Source organism: Bombina bombina, chromosome 7 (genome assembly GCF_027579735.1).
Source record: "Bombina bombina isolate aBomBom1 chromosome 7, aBomBom1.pri, whole genome shotgun sequence".
Taxonomy (NCBI): Eukaryota; Metazoa; Chordata; class Amphibia; order Anura; family Bombinatoridae; genus Bombina; species Bombina bombina.
The window spans coordinates 409265104-409283890 of NC_069505.1; positions in this window are offsets into that span (position 1 = coordinate 409265104).

Sequence of the window (18787 nt, forward strand, 5' to 3'; positions counted from 1 at the left end):
GAAGGAAGGAAGAGGGGGGAACACTTATAGATGCAATTGTTTCTAGCTGACTGATCAGTTAGTAGGTTCACATTTCTACACTAATTTCACGATATTTACCACTCTAATTACACATTCTCCGTTGCTTATATTATTTTGCTCACTAGTAAGCAGAAGTAATCTGCTGGACACACACAGTTTTGAATCTCAATTATTTATCTCTGCTTTTCGTTTTATTATTTCACAAGCACTATACACAGATAGGTTATTTTATTTTTTTCTCTATATCTCACATGGAAAAATATTGTACACAATTTTCTAAAATGCCTGCCAAGTCCAGGGAAAAGAAAAATAATATGGGGGCTGACTTGAGCTCTGACTCTAGTGAAATGTTATCTATATCTACTGATAATCAGACATTATTGGTACAGATGAATAATCTTTTTTCACCGCAGTTTGACATAATTAAGAAGGAGTTGAATGGTATATCTAGTGAACTTAATACTCTTAACCAAGAAGTTAAACAATTTGCCACCAGGATAGCGGAAGCTGAGGATAGGATATCTGTTTTGGAGGATATGGTTAATAAGCAAGAAACTATGGCCTAGATTTGGAGTTTGGCGTTAGCCATGAAAACCAGCATTAGAGGCTCCTAACGCTGGTTTTAGGCTAACTCCGGTATTTGGAGTCACTCAAAATAGGGTCTAACGCTCACTTTTCAGCCGCGACTTTTCCATACCGCAGATCCCCTTACGTAAATTGCGTATCCTATCTTTTCAATGGGATCTTTCTAACTCCGGTATTTAGAGTCGTGGCTGAAGTGAGCGTTAGGAAGCGACGCTAGAGGTGGGCGTGAGTTTAACGCCAACACAGCGCCTTGGAACCGTACCTAGCCTGCAAGAGCCGTGACGATAGAGACACGGAGGTGATTACCCGCACAGCGTTTTATACAACATAACAAGCCACTTGCCGAGAGGAATCCCCCCCGCGTGTTTGTGGACTCTGGTAAGGAAATCAGAGAGGGGAGCCAATACAGCGGCCAAGAGAGGTTTTGGTCACTGAACTTAACAAGACTATTGCCTCACACACCTACAAGCTACATATAAGGTACTGTTACTGTTTAATAAGAGAAACCTTGAGAGGGGCACAAATCTGTGATTTCAAGTGTGTTGGAGTACAAGTGAGAGTTCCAGCAGAGTCATTCCAGTAAAGGGTAAAGGAGGGAAAAGTTGGTCTAAAGCCCAGTACAAGTATACTGCACAGGCCCAGTTGCACTCCCTATTACCCAGCTAATAACTTGGAGACTGACTGGCTAATAACAACTGAGACTGTCCCAGAAAAAGGTCCTTTTTTTTCTTTTGTGCTTGCCTGCTTCTCACAGGGACAATAACGTTTTGAAAAATTCCTAAATACTGAAGGAACTGATTAAATTAGAACTGTGATATTTTCTTGTCCACACTGCATCCCGCTTATCAGTGGTGTCTTCACACAGTACATGTATGCGCACCCCTGTGTACAGAATGCCACCCCTTTCGATCTGCTTGTGCACCCCGATGTGAATAGTGGCTTATAAATAATAGGGACAATGTTTGACTGTAAACAGACAACACGATTGGTATTTGGATAATTTTGCTTGTTACATAAAAAAAAAATAAAAAAAAATAGATCTACTATCAATAACTGTAAATACGTTAACTTGAGTTATCCTCACTGCTAGATACAGGAGATTGCATATTGTGTACACCTATACCTCCTTAATATTTCTCCCTATTAATTGTACCAGAACAAATATTGACCATACATAATAAATTGATTATAGACTGATGTTAACGGTATTTTAATAAGGTAAATGTATGACCATAAATAACAAAATACCCTATAATTATTTCTTACTTCATGAAACAGTGTATATACAAATGGATAGATAATGCAAAAGGGTTAACGTATATTGTTCTATACAGATTTACTAATATTAGTCAAAGTATGTCAAATTGATACTAGTCAGGGCTAGTTTTCAAAACTGGTACACGGGATATACCCATAATCTATTGTCTATAAGGGCTAATTGATTACCTGGCTGATTGTTTCAACAGGAAAGCATATAACACTCGAAAGGGAACCCCTTTTGACCCCATAGCCCTGCTGTGCTTTTTTTTTTTCTCTCCCCCTTTTCTTTCTACCTTTTTTCTGTCTTTTGCCAAAATAGCTTGAAAATAATAAGAGTCTCACTTAAGCTACAGGTCTATCTAAGTAGCCAAACTTACTCCTGTAAAAGAATTTGCACAATTTACAGGTAAGCTTCCGTAACCTGTAAGAACTACTATAGTTTTGAACCACAATCCAATCACACCAAAACACACAAACCAAAAAAAAAAAAAAAAAACTCCACAAATATACACATATAGATAAAACACCCACAGTAGTGTTAATACACTTAAATAGATAATACAAACACATGTTTTCCTCTTCTTAAAAAGGGGAAAAAATCCTTTTTTTTGTTTTTTTTTCATTGCACCCTGTTCACTTCTTTTGCACTCCTCTTGCCCCCCTTCTCTTCTACATGGAGAGGTTTATGACCAATTATAAAACACAATCATCAAACATGCCGGCCAAAACAAGAGACCAAAAAAAAAACAGAACTAGTATGGATAATATTGTAAATACCCCATTATTAGGTGCCAGTACAGATGCCTCTAATTTCGAACCACAGGACATAGTGAAGCAGATAGCTGAACTTATGTTACCACAGTTTGAACAAATTAAGACAGATATTAGTAATCTAACGGTAGAAATTAAACAATTCACAATGAGGCTAAATGAGGCAGAACAACGCATCTCCGATTTGGAAGATGCGAATATAGTACAACATCAAACTTTGAAGGATCAAGGTACATATATAACAAATCTACAAAATAAGCTAAACGACCTAGAAGATCGTGCCCGCAGGAATAATGTGAGATTCCTGGGGATACCAGAGACAAGTATGAACCAAGACCTAGACAAGCTTATTTCAATGATTATGCCGCAGGAATTAGGAATAGCAATTAACGAGTTGCCCTTCGTAATTGAAAGAGTACACCGTATAGGCCCACTAAAAACATTACCGGATGGCACAATTAAGAGTAGACCAATTATAGCCAGGTTTCTTAACTTCCAAGACAAGGTAAAGTTAATGCAACAATATAGACAGAAGGCCCCATTTTCAAGGGAAGGCAAATCTATTTTAATGTTCCAAGATTACTCAATAGAGACCTCATTAAAACGCAGAGAAATTACGCCCCTATGTACAAAGCTAATTCAGGCAGGGATAAAAGCCACGGTCATATACCCTGCTAAAATTAAAATCTTGACAGATGGCGAAAATAAGATTCTGCACACACCTGAGGAAGTTAGGGAATATGCAAAATTGAAAGCCATTCTACTTTGAGAACGTGATAGATAAAATGACTGTGCCAGATAACTTTAATCCTTAGATCATATTGTCTTTGGAATATGTACAGGTGAAAGAACCAGATGATGCTCAAATATTTTTCTCTTTTGCAGGGTCCTACGTACCCTTTTGTTTTGTGTTCCTTTTTTTTTTTTTTTTTCTGCCCCCCCCCTACCCCTCTCTCTTCTCACCCCCCTGCGCCACCAGGATTCTTAGAGCTTTAAACATGCAAGAGTCAGGCTGGGATGATACCCCATTTTATAGTTAAATGATTAATTCTATTAATTTTGCCTCATGGAATGTAGGGGGTATTACATCGCCACAAAAACGAAAAAAGATACTAGCACAATTAAAAAGACATAAAATAGACGTCGCACTCCTACAAGAAACACATCTAAACGACATTGAGCTGAGTAAACTTAAATCCGACTGGGTGGGGGAAGTCATAGGCACACCATGTGCAAATAGGAAAAAGGGGGTGACATTTCTGTTTCATAAAAAGCTTCAATATAAAATTACAGGAAAAGAGCTAGACCCAGAAGAAAGATACCTTATTATACAATTGGAGATAGCAGGTACCAGTCTAATAGTGTGTAACATCTATGGCCCTAATAAAATAGATAGAACTTTCTGGGCAAACCTGCAGACCAAGTTAATTGCTATTGCTGCTGATAACCTGATTATTGCAGGGGATTTTAATATAGTCAGGCACCCCACCCTGGATAGACTGAGACCATAACTAAATAGGAACAGCAAACAAGAAATCAATATTTACAAGAACTTTTGTAATCCACTATGTCTTAAAGATATCTGGCGGGTGCAAAACCCAGACACAAGAAAATACACGTGTGAATCATATGCACATCGCACAATGTCTAGGATAGATTATTTTCTAATAAGTGAAAAATTGTTAAAATTAGAAATGAAGGCTGAAATACAAGAAATAATTATCTCAGATCACGCCATCATTACACTAAACCTTAAAATAAGAAACCCACAAGAAGGTAATTTAAGCAGATTCTTCTTCCCCAGGTATTTAGTGGCCAACACACAATTTAAGACATGGCTAAGAATAAAATGGGTAGAGTTTTTACAAACCAATGCATCACCAGATATAAAAACGGAAATTTTATGGGAGACTTTTAAAGCGGTGATAAGAGGCGAAATCAAAGCATACTTGGTAATCCTAAAGCGCAAATACACGGCTAGAGATACTGAGTTGGCTTCACAATTGCGTAATGCATATAATTCATATATTAGCGATCCCTCTAGGGTATTATGGTTAACTTACCAAAGAGCTAAAAAAGAAAGAGAGCTATTTTTTACACAGAAAGCTGCACAAGATGATATTAAAAAGAGGCTTTTTTTTTATAGGCATGGAGGGAAAGCCGGTAAATTTCTTGCAAATATAACCAAACTACAAAAAAAGAGAGTCACAATTGGCTCCATCAAGACCACAACAGGGCGAATTACAAATATTAAAGAAATTCAAAATTACATCTCCTCATATTTCCAGGAAGTTTATGCTGAAACAACAGTTAATACACAAGTGAAAAAGAAATTTTGGAGGGAAGTCCAGGTCCCAAGACTTGAGCGGGCTTGTTTAGACGAATTAAACTCTCCTATCACAATTACTGAAGTAATGAACGCCATTAAAAAAATGGCAACAAACAAAGCCGCAGGGCCAGACCAGCTCCCTGCAGAGCTATATAAAATTCTCGCTGAAGACATTGCCCCATCGCTAACATCTCTGTTTAATCAATATTATATTGAAAATACTAATTGCTCAAAATACTTTGCTGCATCTCTAGTCGTTTTGATTCTTAAAAAAAACAAAAACCCAGAAGAAGTAGGGTCGTATAGACCGATCTCGTTGCTAAACAGCGACTATAAAATACTGATGTCTATAATAGCTCACAGAATCAAACAACTTATTGGCCCTCTAATACATAAAGATCAAGTCGGCTTCATGCCAGGAAGAAGCTGTACACGTAATCTCCGTAAATTACAACTAATACTTAATCTGTACCAAAAACAACCAGACAAGAGAGGTGTCAAATTAGGACCAGATGCTGCAATAGTCTCAATTGATGCAGAGAAGGCCTTCGACTCCATCATTTGGGATCACCTCTTTACAGCATTACAGAAGTATGGAGTCGAGGGCCCTTTTCTCCAATTCACTTCTCTAATATACAAGTCGGCTACAGCTGCCATTATTGTAAATGATACCCCGTCAAAATATTTTACTATACAAAAGGGAGTTAGACAGGGATGCCCATTGTCCCCCTATCTATTTAACCTTGCCCTAGAACCCCTGGCCACACAACTTAGGAAAGAATTGGACGGGATTAGGATAGGCAAAAGGAGAATAACAATATTACTATATGCTGACGACTTGCTAGTATTAACCTCCAACACCAGAAAAAATGTTCCACTTTTAATACAAATGCTTCAAGATTTCAGTGCTTTTACAGGCTATAAAATCATTTCTTCAAAGTCAGAAATTTACTGGTTACATAAAAATATAAAATCTGCGCAATCCTTCCCTTTCAAGGAAGCAAAAGACTTTTTTGTGTATTTAGGTATTAAATTATCGACCAACTTCAGAGAGTGGTACGACCTTAACTACCCCCTAATCTTCTTGAAAATAAAACATGACCCGGAAAAATGGGCAAAATTTAAACTTACCCTAACTGGTAAAATAAACTTAATAAAAATTTTATTGTTCCCTAAACTATTATACTTAATGCAAAACTTACCGATCTTGATAAAAAAACAGGACCTTAAGGCATTTAAACAAGCCTGCATACAGTTTTTATGGGACAAGAAAAGAAGGGCAATAGCATATAAAAAGCTCTCATTACCCAGAAGAGAGGGAGGTTTTGCATTACCAGACATAGAGATTTATAATGTAAGTTGTATCGGAAAGATAGCTCTGGACTGGCTAACGGGTGCGGACTATTACGCAGCCTTATACACTGAAGAATCCTTGTCATACCCATACTCGCTTACCGCTTTACTACACACTCCCCCTGACAAATGCCCACATAAGATTAAAGGATTCCCTGTCATACAGATGGTGATTAAAACATGGCAAAGGATACTTAAACAGCTAGACATGGCAGTACCATACTCCAAATATCTACCTATCCAAGGTAATCCTAATTTTACACCAGGAATAAACTCAAAGATTTTTAAAAATTGGGCATCGAAAGGGCTTAATAAGGTTATACAACTAATAGATAGTGAATTAGGAGTATGTAAATCCTTTGCCCAAATCCAACAAGATTTTGAGATAATAAATAAGGAATTTTATGCATTTCTACAATGCCGACATTATTTACAAGGAATACTGCAGAATAGTGTAGAAATAGAGACCTGGGATAAAATAGAACCTGCCATAACTCTTTTCCGGGCAGGGAAGTACAATATTTCAACTTTATATAAACTTATTAACAACATCCCCGGACAGAATAATTTGCAAAGACTAGCAGACACATGGCAGACTACAACAGAGCAAATTCAAGCAAGCTTTAACCGGGTTGATAGAACTACAATTGCCACTTCCTGGAGAGAATCACATACAAAAATTATAAATAGAACATATATTACCCCACAGATAAAGGCCAGATGGGATAAAACTTCAACATGCTGCCAGAAATGTAAAACTACAAACGCAGACCTAGAACATTGCTTCTGGAGTTGTAGAAAAATTAAAAAATTCTGGTATAAAGTTATAAATTGGGCGTGCAAAATTAACAAATGCAATATACAGTTCAAGGTTAAGCATATCTTTTTTTTAATAAGTCAAGAGGAGTCAATATATAAAAACACTCGCCAACTAAATACCCTAATCATCACGGGAAGACTTATGATATTAAAATATTGGAAAGCGCAGAAAGCCCCAAGCTTGAAGGAATTTATACAAAAACTTAAAAACCAATTAGTACTAGAACAAATGGACACGTCAATAGATTCAGAATATAAAATTAAGCTATTTTTCCATAAATGGAAAAACATCATTATCAGCTTCCCCATAGAAATTCAAAAACAAATAATTGCCCCCTTTAGGGGTACTATCTATATGGAAACAGCTATTGCTAATGGTGACTATGATCTCACGTAGTTGGGTGGTGTAGGGGTGTCGGAGAGGAGACGGGGGGGCCATGTTACCCTTTTTTTTTTTTCTCCGCGTTTTGTTTTACTTTGTCGTTTATCTTTTTTTTGCTTCTTTTATGACAAGATAAAAAGTCAAAATTCAGCAATGTATTGTGTAATTATAAATATATGTCTGTTTTGTTATTTATTTTTGTCAAAATTGAAGGCAAACCTAATCCTTGCTTTTTCAGATTATTTGTAACCTATTTTCTCAATGCCTAATTGTTAAGACATTTACTTGGTATTTGTTGTTACATTGCTGTCTTTTTCACAAAATAAATATTTAAAAAAAAAAAAAGACATCTAACGACAAAACTCCAGCCGCTGGAAAAAAGTCAGTAGTTAAGAGCTTTCTGGGCTAACGCCGGTTCATAAAGCTCTTAACTACTGTACTCTAAAGTACACTAACACCCATAAACTACCTATGTACCCCTAAACTGAGGACCCTCCACATCGCCGCCACTCGATTCAATTTTTTAACCCCTAATCTGCCGACCGCCACCTACGTTATACTTATGTACCCCTAATCTGCTGCCCCTAACACCCCCGACCCCTGTATTATATTTATTAACCCCTAATCTGCCCCCCACAACGTCGCCTCCACCTGCCTACACTTATTAACCCCTAATCTGCCGAGCGGACCGCACCGCTACTATTATAAAGTTATTAACCCCTAATCCGCATCACTAACCCTATAATAAATAGTATTAACCCCTAATCTGCCCTCCCTAACATCGCCGACACCTAACTTCAAACATTAACCCCTAATCTGCCGACCGGAGCTCACCGCTACTATAATAAATGTATTAACCCCTAAAGCTAAGTCTAACCCTAACACTAACACCCCCCTAAGATAAATATAATTTTTATCTAACGAAATTAATTAACTCTTATTAAATAAATTATTCCTATTTAAAGCTAAATACTTACCTGTAAAATAAATCCTAATATAGCTACAATATAAATTATAATTACATTGTAGCTATTTTAGGATTAATATTTATTTTACAGGCAACTTTGTAATTATTTTAACCAGGTACAATAGCTATTAAATAGTTAAGAACTATTTAATAGTTACCTAGTTAAAATAATAACAAAATTACCTGTAAAATAAATCCTAACCTAAGTTACAATTAAACCTAACACTATACTATCATTTAATTAAATAAAATACCTACAATTACCTACAATTAAACCTAACACTACACTATCAATAAATAAATTAAATACAATTCCTACAAATAACTACAATGAAATAAACTAACTAAAGTACAAAAAATAAAAAAGAGCTAAGTTACAAAAAATAAAAAAATATTTACAAAAATAAGAAAAATATTACAACAATTTTAAACTAATTACACCTACTCTAAGCCCCCTAATAAAATAACAAAGACCCCCAAAATAACAAAATGCCCTACCCTATTCTAAATTACTACATTTCAAAGCTCTTTTACCTTACCAGCCCTGAACAGGGCCCTTTGCGGGGCATGCCCCAAGGAATTCAGCTCTTTTGCCTGTAAAAAAAAACATACAATACCCCCCCCCCCAACATTACAACCTACCACCCACATACCCCTAATCTAACCCAAACCCCCCTTAAATAAACCTAACACTAAGCCCCTGAAGATCTTCCTACCTTGTCTTCACCCTACCAGGTTCACCGATCCGTCCTGAAGAGCTCCTCCGATGTCCTGATCCAAGCCCAAGCGGGGGGCTGAAGAGGTCCATGATCCGGCTGAAGTCTTCATCCAAGCGGGAGCTGAAGAGGTCCATGATCCGGATGAAGTCTTCTATCAACGGCATCTTCAATCTTCTTTCTTCCGGATCCATCTTGCAGACCTCCGACGCGGAACATCCTCTTCTCCCGACGCCTACTAGCCGAATGACGGTTCCTTTAAGGGACGTCATCCAAGATGGCGTCCCTCGAATTCCGATTGGCTGATAGGATTCTATCAGCCAATCGGAATTAAGGTAGGAATATTCTGATTGGCTGATGGAATCAGCCAATCAGAATCAAGATCAATCCGATTGGCTGATCCAATCAGCCAATCAGATTGAGCTCGCATTCTATTGGCTGATCGGAACAGCCAATAGAATGCAAGCTCAATCTGATTGGCCGATCGAATCAGCCAATCGGATTGAACTTGATTCTGATTGGCTGATTCCATCAGCCAATCAGAATATTCCTACCTTAATTCCGATTGGCTGATAGAATCCTATCAGCCAATCGGAATTCGAGGGACGCCATCTTGAAGGAACCGTCATTCGGCTAGTAGGCGTCAGAGAAGAGGATGTTCCGCGTCGGAGGTCTGCAAGATGGATCCGGAAGAAAGAAGATTGAAGATGCCGTTGATAGAAGACTTCATCCGGATCATGGACCTCTTCAGCTCCCGCTTGGATGAAGACTTCAGCCGGATCATGGACCTCTTCAGCCCCCCGCTTGGGCTTGGATCAGGACATCGGAGGAGCTCTTCAGGACGGATTGGTGAACCTGGTAGGGTTAAGACAAGGTAGGAAGATCTTCAGGGGCTTCGTGTTAGGTTTATTTAAGGGGGGTTTGGGTTAGATTAGGGGTATGTGGGTGGTGGGTTGTAATGTTGGGGGGGGGGTATTGTATGTTTTTTTTAAAGGCAAAAGAGCTGAATTTCTTGGGGCATGCCCCGCAAAGGGCCCTGTTCAGGGCTGGTAAGGTAAAAGAGCTTTGAAATGTAGTAATTTAGAATAGGGTAGGGCATTTTGTTATTTTGGGGGTCTTTGTTATTTTATTAGGGGGCTTAGAGTAGGTGTAATTAGTTTAAAATTGTTGTAATATTTTTCTTATGTTTGTAAATATTTTTTTATTTTTTGTAACTTAGTTCTTTTTTATTTTTTGTACTTTAGTTAGTTTATTTCATTGTAGTTATTTGTAGGAATTGTATTTAATTTATTTATTGATAGTGTAGTGTTAGGTTTAATTGCAACTTAGGTTAGGATTTATTTTACAGGTAATTTTGTTATTATTTTAACTAGGTAACTATTAAATAGTTCTTAACTATTTAATAGCTATTGTACCTGGTTAAAATAATTACAAAGTTGCCTGTAACATAAATATTAATCCTAAAATAGCTACAATGTAATTATAATTTATATTGTAGCTATATTAGGATTTATTTTACAGGTAAGTATTTAGCTTTAAATAGGAATAATTTATTTAATAAGAGTTAATTAATTTCGTTAGATAAAAATTATATTTAACTTAGGGGGGTGTTAGTGTTAGGGTTAGACTTAGCTTTAGGGGTTAATACATTTATTATAGTAGCGGTGAGCTCCGGTCGGCAGATTAGGGGTTAATGTTTGAAGTTAGGTGTCGGCGATGTTAGGGAGGGCAGATTAGGGGTTAATACTATTTATTATAGGGTTAGTGAGGCGGATTAGGGGTTAATAACTTTATTATAGTAGCGCTCAGGTCCGCTCGGCAGATTAGGGGTTAATAAGTGTAGTTAGGTGGAGGCGACGTTGTGGGGGGCAGATTAGGGGTTAATAAATATAATATAGGGGTCGGCGGTGTTAGGGGCAGCAGATTAGGGGTACATAAGGATAATGTAAGTAGCGGCGGTTTACGGAGCGGCAGATTAGGGGTTAAAAATAATATGCAGGGGTCAGCGATAGCGGGGGCGGCAGATTAGGGGTTAATAAGTGTAAGGTTAGGGGTGTTTAGACTCGGGGTACATGTTAGAGTGTTAGGTGCAGACGTAGGAAGTGTTTCCCCATAGCAAACAATGGGGCTGCGTTAAGAGCTGAACGCGGCTTTTTTGCAGGTGTTAGGTTTTTTTTTCAGCTCAAACAGCCCCATTGTTTCCTATGGGGGAATCGTGCACAAGCACGTTTTTGAGGCTGGCCGCTTGCGTAAGCAACTCTGGTATCGAGAGTTGAAGCTGCGTTAAAAATGCTCTACGCTCCTTTTTTGGAGCCTAACGCAGCCTTTTTGTGGACTCTCAATACCAGAGTTATTTTTATGGTGCGCCAGAAAAAAGCCAGCGTTAGCTACGCGGGTCGTTACCGACAAAACTCCAAATCTAGGCCTATGTTAGTTAAACAACAGTCCATAATTCAGAATATGGAAGCCCGTCTGGAGGATCAAGAGGATCGCTCCAGGCGTAATAACATTAGAATCTTAGGCATACCCGAAACTCCAGATTATGAAAACCTGATCGAATTTACCTCCCTAACGCTGCCTCAAGCTCTTGGGTTTCCTCCACACGTTTTACCACTATCTATCGAAAGGGCACATAGAATAGGGCCAAAAAAAAACCTTTGAAAATGGTCTTATAAGAAATAGGACATGTATATTTAAATTACTTAAGTTCCAAGATAAAGTAGAAATGCTGAGATTGTACAGAAAATTTGATACTTTTACTATTAACGATAAAAAAGTCATGTTATTTTAAGATTTCTCTAATGAGACTGTCCTAAAATGGAAAGCTATGTCCCCCATATGCACGACTATGATAAATAAAGGTATTAAGGCACGTATGATATACCCTGCTAAGATCATAGTGAAGGATAATGGTAACAAATTGGTGTTTACTGAACCTCATAAAGCAAAAGAATACATTGACTCTAGGGGTCACTAAGGGAGATGGTATCTCTCAGAGTATAGGTATCATCATATACATATTGTGATGACGTTGATGATAGTGATTAAGTATTTATATTATCTATCAGTGTGTGCTTCCCCTCCCTTTCCTCCCTTTTTTTTCTTTTTTTTTTTTTTTTTTTTTCCTTCTCTCTCTGCTCTCCACCCCAATCGTGGCTCCACATCTGGGATAGATAGATAGATACATAGATGGATCTTTCCATATTATGTACAGATAGTGATTAATAGAAGAAGGAAAGGTATTATAAAGGCTTTTTCCCAGGTTTTTGTTTTTAAAACAAGGATAAAACTAAATCATAGGCCTAAATATCATATTATCAAAAATGTTATTTTAATTGTGTATCATGACTGATTCGATAGAAAATTTTAAAATTCTCTCATGGAACGTAGGGGGTATCACCAACCCAATGAAGCGCAAAATAATAATTAAGACTTTGGGTCGTCAGGAACCTAGTATAGTATTGCTACAAGAAACCTATGTAAGGGATAATGAGATAACTAAATTAAGATCTAGATGGATAGGTGAAGTAATTGCCACACCATGTGACAGAACTAGGGGTGGCTATCCTTCTAAATAAAAATTTGACGTATCAGATAATACAGACGGAATTAGATCCTGAGACTAGGTATATAATTTTAAAAATACGAATAAAAGGGATAACATTTGTTCTTTGTAACGTAAATGCGCCAAACGTCTTTTCTAAAAACTTCTGGGAAAAGCTAAAGAGCAAACTATTACCCTTTGTATCAGATAATTTGGTTATAGGTGGTGATTTCAACCTTTCACTTTGTCCTGAGCTTGACAGATTCTCAAAAAAGAATATAGCAGTATATAATAAACAAGCAAAATTTATGAGAAAATTTTGCCATCAGCTTAAAATTACCGATGTGTGGAGACTGCAGAACCCAGATAAGTGTGTTTATTCGTGTGAATCTAAAAAGCATAGGACATTTTCAAGAATAGACTATATCTTAATTGCTGAATCTCTTTCATTGCATAGAATGAAGGCCACGATAGAGGATATAACGATATCCGACCACGCGATTGTCTCACTGTCATTCCAGTCTTTAACGAATCAAGCAAAAGGAAATTTTACTATCGCTTTTCCGCGTTATTTGTATAATAATATCAGATTCGCCTTATGGTTAAAACAGAAATGGAAAGATTATTGCACTCTTAATATATCTTATTATTCAAAAATAGAAATTTTCTGGGAAGCCTCTAAAGCATATTTAAGAGGAGAAATAAAGGCTTATCTGTGTAAAAAAAGCGTAAAGATAAGTTAAGGGAAAACCAACTGGTTAATCAAGTAAGAAATAGCTCTAGAAAATTTCTTGGGGATTCATCTAACGTCCACTGGGAGAATTATTCTAGGGCCAGACAAGAAAGAGAGATTTTCCTCAAACAGAAATCTTTGGAAGAAGAGATAAAATTAAACCTTCGGTATAAAGGACACTATGGTTATTCGGCTAAGCTTCTTGCTAAAATAGTTAAAGGTAGAAAAAAGAAGAACTATATTCTTGCTATCAGGGACAATGATAAAAGATACACGGAAGGATCAGATATTAGTAAAGTACTATTCGAATACTATCAAAAACTATATACTAAGTTTAGTAATCATCTCCAGAATCAAGAAAAATTTTTGTCACAAATAGATATCCCCAGGATCTCACAGGACATTTTAGAGAAACTTAATGCCCCTATATCTTTAGAAGAAATTGGTGAAGCAATTGAAAAAGCAAAACTGAATAAAGCTGCTGGACCAGATTGCCTACCCGTAGAATACTATAAAATATTGGCAGAAGAGATCAAACCCACATTAGAAAAACTATTTAAAAGCTATTTCATAAATAGTAATCCACCGTCAGAATATTTTGCAGCTGCTAATATTTCTCTAATTCTTAAAAAGGACAAAGATGCGGAGGATCCAGCCTCATACAGGCCAATTTCCGTACTTAACGCAGATTATAAAATACTAGTCTTAAAGCCCGTTCACACGGGCCATTTTTTGCAGTACAGCGGTCCCACCCCTTGCTCTCTCTCTATATCCCCTCTCTTTTACTCTCTCTTTCTCCCCTCTCTTTTGCTCTCTCTCTCCCCCCTCTCTTTTGCGCTCTCTCCCCCCCCCTCTCTTTTGCTGTCTCTCTCCCTCTTTTGCTGTGTCTCTCCCCGCTCTCTTTTGCTCTCTCTCTCTCTCCCCTCTCTTTTGCTCTCTCTCTCCCCCCTCCTCTCTTTTGCTGTCTCTCTCCCTCTTTTGTTGTCTCTCTCCCTCTTTTGCTCTCTCTCTCCCTCTTTTGCTCTCTCTCTCCCCCTCTCTTTTGCTGTCTCTCTCCCTCTTTTGTTGTCTTTCTCCCTATTTTGCTGTCTCTCCTTCTTTTGCTCTCTCTCTCCCCTCCTCTCTTTTGCTGTCTCTCTCCCTATTTTGCTCTCTCTCTCCCCCCCCCTCTTTTGCGCTCTCCCCCCTCTCTCCCCCCTCTCTTTTGCGCTCTCTCCCCCCTCTCTTTTGCGCTCTCTCCCCCCTCTCTTTTGCTCTCTCTCTCCCCTCTCTTTTGCTCTCTCTCCCCCCCTCTCTTTTGCTGTCTCTCTCCCTCTTTTGTTGTCTTTCTCCCCCCTCTCTTTTGCTCTCTCTTTCTCCCCCCTCTCTTTTGCTCTCTCTTTCTCCCCCCTCTCTTTCTCCCCCCTCATCTCTTTTGCTCTCTCTTTCTCCCCCCTCATCTCTTTTGCTCTCTCTTTCTCCCCCCTCATCTCTTTTGCTCTCTCTTTCTCCCCCCTCATCTCTTTTGCTCTCTCTTTCTCCCCCCTCATCTCTTTTGCTCTCTCTTTCTCCCCCCTCATCTCTTTTGCTCTCTCTTTCTCCCCAATCTCTTTTGTGCTATCTCCCCAATCTCTTTTGTGCTATCTCCCCAATCTCTTTTGTGCTATCTCCCCAATCTCTTTTGTGCTATCTCCCCAATCTCTTTATCCCCCTCTTCTGCTCTCACTATCCCCTTCTTTTTAGAGCTCTCTGTCTTCTTATGATTCACTCACTGTGCACAGCCACACACCCGGCACCTCTTATGATTCACTCACTGTGCAGAGCCACACACTCGGCACCTGGCCCCGCCCGCCCCCGCCCGACCCCGCCCATGTCCCACCCGATCCCACCCGGTCACGCCCACGCCACGCCCAGGCCCCACCCACATCACGCCCGCCTGCCACGCCCACTCCACCACACGCGACGCCGGGGGAAGACAGTTAGAAGGCCAGGTGTGTTTGTCCTCGTGCGCAGTCTCTACTGCGCATGACAGCTTCGGACAAACACACTTGGCCTTTTATAATATAGGATTGTCTTCTATTTTAGCATCTAGATTAATGTTAGGTCTTGATGAAGTTATACATCCAGACCAGACGGGGTTTATGGTCTCAAGAAATGCATCTAAAAATATCCGGAGAGTGATAACCTTATTAGACTATATGTGGAACATAAGCCAAAAGACGGGTAGACAACCTGGTCATGACTGCGCGCTGTTAACACTAGATGCAGTTAAAGCTTTTGACTCTATTGAATGGAAGTATCTATTTGAGATTCTTGGAAAATTTGGGTTTAAAAATCATTTTCTGCGGTTTATCCGCAATATCTATCACTGTCCAATATCATACTTGCTTATTAATAACAATATAACTCCAGGGATCAAACTGAAAAAGGGTACTAGGCAAGGCTGCCCGTTATCCCCTCTACTTTTTAATTTAGCATTGGAACCGCTGGCGATAAGATTAAGGGACATTGTAGAAGGGATTACTATTGGTAAGACAGTACTTAAAACCTTTTTATATGCAGATGATATACTTATATGTTTATATAATACACATAGGGCTATTCCCACAGTGATAGATTGTTTGAATTTTTTCAGTTCTTTTTCTGGTTACAAAGTAAATTATAATAAAAGCGAGTTAATGTGAATTCAAAAAACAGGATGCTCTTCTGTCAATTTTGAGTTCAGAGAGGTGTAGTCTCTTAGATATCTTGAAATCTTCCTTCATAGAAATCCCTTAAAATGGTACGGTCTTAATTTCTATCCATTATTACAGAAAATCTATTCTGATTTGAAACTTTGGGCTGTATTCCCGTTATCAATGTCTGCTAGAGTAAACCTTATTAAGACAATAGTCTTTCCTCGGCTTCTGTTATTGTTTCAAAATCTCCTACTAATCTTAAATAAAAAAGAACTCCAGTTTCTCTAAATTTATCTGGAATAACAAGAAACCGCGTATTGCAATAGAAAAATTAATTCAACCTCGCGAAGCTACTGGTTTAGCATTACCCAATGTAAGATTATATAATCTAGCAGCCTTGGGTAAAATTGCATTGGATTGGCTTATAGAAACTTGTTGGTTTTCAACTCCAGATATAGAGAATGCCCTAGTTGCCCCTTTTTCACTCAAAGCCTTATTACATGTTCAAGCTAAAGAAATCCCGAATAATCTAAAGAGGCTAATATCTATGCAAAATATTATTCTTGCATGGCAAAAATTTTGTTCATTAATCAATATAGGTTACTCATACTCAGAATATTTACCCTTAATAGGTAATCCTGAATTTCCTCCAGGATATAATCAGGGGATGTATAGAGAGTGGTATAGTAAAAATCTTAAGTCAGTTGGTCAACTTTTTACAGAGGAGAGACAAATTATATCTTTTGATAATTTGAAATCCCAGTTCGACTTACCCAGTAATAGTTTATACGCATATTTGCAAGTATACCATTTTATAACATCTAAGAGATGGAGTGGCAGTGAGATGGTCGCTTGGTCGGAGATTAGGCCTGTTATGGTCATTGCCCGGGTTAAAGCACCCTCAATATCATTACTATATAGTATTATGCTCGCTAAACAAAGTGATTCCTTTTTGGAAAAACTAAGGCCTAGATTTGGAGTTCGGCGGTAAAAGGGCTGTTAACGCTCCGCGGGTTTTTTTCTGGCCGCACCATAAATTTAACTCTGGTATCGAGAGTTCAAACAAATGCTGCGTTAGGCTCCAAAAAAGGAGCGTAGAGCATATTTACCGCAAATGCAACTCTCGATACCAGAGTTGCTTACGGACGCGGCCGGCATCAAAAACGTGCTCGTGCACGATTCTCCCATAGGAAACAATGGGGCAGTTTGAGCTGAAAAAAAACCTAACACCTGCAAAAAAGCAGCGTTCAGCTCTTAACGCAGCCCCATTGTTTCCTATGGGGAAACACTTCCTACGTCTGCACCTAACACTCTAACATGTACCCCGAGTCTAAACACCCCTAACCTTACACTTATTAACCCCTAATCTGCCGCCCCCGCTATCGCTGACCCCTGCATTACACTTTTAACCCCTAATCTGCCGCTCCGTAAACCGCCGCCACCTACGTTATCCCTATGTACCCCTAATCTGCTGCCCTAACATCGCCGACCCCTATGTTATATTTATTAACCCCTAATCTGCCCCCCACAACGTCGCCGACACCTGCCTACACTTATTAACCCCTAATCTGCCGAGCGGACCTGAGCGCTACTATAATAAAGTTATTAACCCCTAATCCGCCTCACTAACCCTATCATAAATAGTATTAACCCCTAATCTGCCCTCCCTAACATCGCCGACACCTACCTTCAATTATTAACCCCTAATCTGCCGACCGGAGCTCACCGCTATTCTAATAAATGTATTAACCCCTAAAGCTAAGTCTAACCCTAACACTAACACCCCCCTAAGTTAAATATAATTTTTATCTAACGAAATAAATTAACTCTTATTAAATAAATGATTCCTATTTAAAGCTAAATACTTACCTGTAAAATAAATCCTAATATAGCTACAATATAAATTATAATTATATTATAGCTATTTTAGGATAAATATTTATTTTACAGGCAACTTTGTAATTATTTTAACCAGGTACAATAGCTATTAAATAGTTAAGAACTATTTAATAGTTACCTAGTTAAAATAATAACAAATTTACCTGTAAAATAAATCCTAACCTAAGTTATAATTAAACCTAACACTACCCTATCAATAAAATAATTAAATAAACTACCTACAATTACCTACAATTAACCTAACACTACACTATCAATAAATTAATTAAACACAATTGCTACAAATAAATACAATTAAATAAACTATCTAAAGTACAAAAAATAAAAAAGAACTAAGTTACAGAAAATAATAAAATATTTACAAACATAAGAAAAATATTACAACAATTTTAAACTAATTACACCTACTCTAAGCCCCCTAATAAAATAACAAAGCCCCCCAAAATAAAAAATTCCCTACCCTATTCTAAAATACAAATATTACAAGCTCTTTTACCTTACCAGCCCTGAACAGGGCCCTTTGCGGGGCATGCCCCAAGAATTTCAGCTCTTTTGCCTGTAAAAAAAAACATACAATACCCCCCCCCCAACATTACAACCCACCACCCACATACCCCTAATCTAACCCAAACCCCCCTTAAATAAACCTAACACTAATCCCCTGAAGATCTTCCTACCTTGTCTTCACCATACCAGGTTCACCGATCCGTCCTGGCTCCAAGATCTTCATCCAACCCAAGCGGGGGTTGGC